Source organism: Lolium perenne, chromosome 7 (genome assembly GCF_019359855.2).
Source record: "Lolium perenne isolate Kyuss_39 chromosome 7, Kyuss_2.0, whole genome shotgun sequence".
Taxonomy (NCBI): domain Eukaryota; kingdom Viridiplantae; phylum Streptophyta; class Magnoliopsida; order Poales; family Poaceae; genus Lolium; species Lolium perenne.
Genome location: NC_067250.2, coordinates 250,985,515 through 250,989,746, shown reverse-complemented (window position 1 = coordinate 250,989,746; position 4,232 = coordinate 250,985,515). Strand labels below are relative to the sequence as shown.

The 4,232-nt window shown below is 40.7% G+C and overlaps 1 long non-coding RNA gene across 1 annotated transcript; it reads left to right on the top strand.

Moving 5' to 3' along the window:
• Positions 1 to 1,688: 1,688 nt before the first annotated feature.
• Positions 1,689 to 3,864, top strand: LOC127311895 (uncharacterized). Its single transcript, XR_007857963.2, has 2 exons — positions 1,689 to 3,063; positions 3,306 to 3,864. It is a non-coding gene; the product is annotated as an uncharacterized lncRNA (long non-coding RNA).
• The last annotated feature ends 368 nt before the right edge of the window (positions 3,865 to 4,232 follow it).

The following is a 4,232-nucleotide window of genomic DNA, read 5'->3' as shown; positions in this document are numbered from 1 at the left end:
AGAACCTTCCGGATCATTTTAAATCACATAAAATGATATCCTATATATGAATCTTATTCTCCGGACCATTCCGGGACTCCTCGTGATGTCCGGGATCTCATCCGGGACTCAGAACAAATATTCGAACTCCATTCCATATTCAAGTTCTACCATTTCAACGTCCAACTTTAAGTGTGTCACCCTACGGTTCGTGAACTATGCGGACATGGTTGAGTACTCACTCCGACCAATAACCAATAGCGGGATCTGGAGATCCATAATGGCTCCCACATATTCAACGATGACTTTAGTGATCGAATGAACCATTCACATACGATACCAATTCCCTTTGTCACGCGATATTTTACTTGTCCGAGGTTTGATCATCGGTATCACTCTATACCTTGTTCAACCTCGTCTCCTGACAAGTACTCTTTACTCGTACCGTGGTATGTGGTCTCTTATGAACTTATTCATATGCTTGCAAGACATTAGACGACATTCCACCGAAAGGGCCCAGAGTATATCTATCCGTCATCGGGATGGACAAATCCCACTGTTGATCCATATGCCTCAACTCATACTTTCCGGATACTTAATCACACCTTTATAACCACCCATTTACGCAGTGGCATTTGGTGTAATCAAAGTACCTTTCCGGTATAAGTGATTTACATGATCTCATGGTCATAAGGACTAGGTAACTATGTATCGAAAGCTTATATCAAATAAATTAATGATGAGATCTTATGCTACGCTTAATTGGGTGTGTCCATTACATCATTCATACAATGATATAACCTTGTTATTAATAACATCCAATGTTCATGATTATGAAACTAATCATCTATTAATCAACAAGCTAGTTAAGAGGCATACTAGGGACTCTCTGTTTGTCTACATATCACACATGTACTAATGTTTCGGTTAATACAATTATAGCATGATATATAAACATTTATCATAAACATAAAAATATAAATAATAACCACTTTATTATTGCCTCTAGGGCATATCTCCTTCAGTAATGAGCAACACATAGAGGATAATTAATGCTACGGCTTAGGATGGACCAGAAACGGAATATAGTGGGATTACCTGTGAACTTGTAGAAGAGAGAATGCACACCAATATGTTAAACATTCTATATATGAGCGCCATGCCAAGTAAGAGAAACAAGTTAATATTGCAGATTTTGAAGAATCAGATGGCAGATAAAATTATGTTCGATGTAGCTGTTGTGACGAGTTCAAATAAATTTATACTGCAGGATGGCCGAGTGATAGCATGTAGGAACTAATAGCAGGCAGTTACTTTGTTAGCTTACGACGAAGTAGATAAAAATAACATTGGCATCACCTGTAGTACAGGGAATGCAAACCAACATGTTCAGGGAGTACAAAATTGGCATGAACAGAATAGTAGCAGGCTATAATTTTTGTAACAACCACTGAGGAAGATATAGAAGTTGAGCTCTTTTACGGCACGGAACTTAGGTTCCGTCTTATCTAATCTAGGTTCCATCTAATTTATTTTTTGTGACCGTTGATTAAATCGGTGATAAATTTTGTGTAACTTCTATAATGCTATAACAATTGTAAACGGACAATTTTAGGTGTCAACTCGTCAAAGCAGAATCGGATAAACCAAAGGCTCATCAAATTAGAGTAGATGCGTTGGTAAAATTCCTTGTATCCTCGGAACTCATCGTGGCCTTCTTTCCAGAGCAACCGCCAGCCGCCGCTCCTCCCTCCGTCCCGGCCCCCTCCCCTCCGTCGCGGCGATCACAGGAGAGTCATGGTCACGTCCGCTCCGTCGCAGCCCCCTGTCTCCTCCGTGGCAGCCGCCGCCCTCTCATCTGTCGCGGGGATAGCCAGGAGATTCACGGCCCCGTACTCTACGTCGCAGCCCCCTCTCGTCTGTCGCAAGGATCGCCAGGAGAGTCACAGACCCGTCCCCTCCATCGCGGGGATCAGCTGGAGTGTCGCCGGGATCATCGGGATCGCCGCGAGCATCCAGCCCTACTTGACGAGCGCCGCCTGAGATTACGGCGGACAGTAAGCTCCGATTCATCAAAAAAATTATTCAAGGGAGAAGGGGCTACTAAAGCATAATTGGGCACATTTGTCTACAAATTTATTCAAATGTCTAGATTGGTAGACATGTCGCTCGAGTACTACCTAATATTGGCAAAACATGGTTCATTTGCTTTGTAACTCAGCCGACTTGGTGCTCCACTGGATTTTTCTGTGCGTCTGTTAAATTCAAGCTCAGATAATCCACATAGTTCTGAATGCACCATTTGATCAATGTTGCTTACTTGATTCCATATGAAACTGGAATAATGATTTAAGTAAGTATGGTTTCCTTGTGTAGTTATTGTCTGTTTAACTTAGAGACTGAAAGTAACAGGCGATTATGATTGACAGTTGGGTGGTCGTAGTCAAATTAAGTTGTTGTTGGGCCTGATCCCATGGCTATCTAGGTCTATGCCTTTTGCTCTGCTAGGCTGCTATCCATCAGGTTAACTAAACTAGTACGGTTCACTAAACTTCATGCCGAGATATTCCAGTTTGCAAAAATATTTAATGTGAGAGGTGTGATATGTGTGTCTGTCCTCTAGCTAGATGAACTGTTACTGTCGTAGATAAGTTCTGGGAAACATTACACTTATCTTATGTTTCAGCATCCTTTTGTTACTTATTTCATCCCCTTTTCTGCAAGAAACCGACTGTAATCTCAGTCATATAGTATTTTATTTTACTGTATGAGACTGATATAGTTTTGGTTGGCCTGACCGTGTATGTATGGTTCATTTTCTTTGTACCTTAATATTCAGTTTGTAGGTCATCCTTTTGAAGTGAATCTGTTGAAAATTGAGCTTCCCCATCTGATCTGAATCATGGTTGTAGATATATCATCAAAGAACTTGGACGAAGGATCAACAACTCGATGTTGTGAACTCTGCATATGAGGCTGGACTTCTGCAAAAAAAAAATCCCCAGTCCCTCTTATGAAATCCTACCTGGAGGATTGTAAAAATATACTTCAGATAACCTGAGCACTAGCAGTGGCCAATCTGGGGTAAGACTAGTAGTAATATCGAAAAATTTGAAGTCAGTGTCGCATGCCTTAAAGTCTACAAGTAGTCTGTCGGCAAGGCATTCTGAAAGATATAGAGGCTTTGTGCACATCAGTTTTCTTGCATGTGCTTGCTAGCATTGTATTAAAATTTTGTCATTCTCTGTCGTGGCTTTTGGCGGGGGTTTTTCTGCCAGCTCTGTTTGTCATACCAGTTAATGGGTCTAATATGGCTCCTCTTGCAGATCAACGCATATAAGAAGAGCAATCTGTGCTCCGCGATATTATAAAGTGTGTCGAGGACCACAAACTCAAAGCTGAGTTCCCATTGAAGGATCTTCGACACGGCTGAAAGAATTTGAGAAGGCCAAGACATTACTGATGATGATGGAGAACTAAAGTATCTTACAATGGTTATGCCACCAATTCTTGGATAATGTACAAGCTTGCTGTTTGAAGTTCAGCAAAGCTCTGTTGGAGTGTCAAGTTCTACCGAGATGCAATTTGAGGGACCTGGAATGTGGAACAATAGGTTGAATCGGAGTTAGATGGTCCAGAATAGTCTTCAGCACTTTGCAACTGAGGTGTATGTTCGCATGAAATGCAAATGTACTGCTAAGTTTGTTCTAAGGCAGCGAAAGAAAAACCTGAATTTCCTGTACAGTGTTCCCTGTTTAATTTCCAGTGAATTTCCTGTACAATTTCCTCAGTATGTACTACACAATTTGTTATCAGAATTTCCCCAAGATGTACTGGGTGTTATTGTACATATTATCAAGATGTTGTTATCGATGAATATTACAATTTCCTCGCAACATCTGGTTTGTTCCATGTCCATTTGTTGTTTATATTGTCCTGCCAACATCTATATTGTTCCTGTCAAAATCATTTGCACACATATCAGCTGCACACACACAGACATTTTGTCCTGTCAAGTTTTAATTCATTTGTTCCTGTTAAAATCATACCAATCCCCTTGTTTTATTTCACAACAGCTGCACAGACACACGTACAGAGATAAATTGACAGATAGCACACACTCACAGAGATAGTTTTATTTCACAGAACACACACGGAGAGATTTCTATGAAATTGCCAGATACAAATCCCCTTGTCGACAATGCTGCCTGCTGCTACATCATACACTACTGCACAAACGACATCTACTAAGA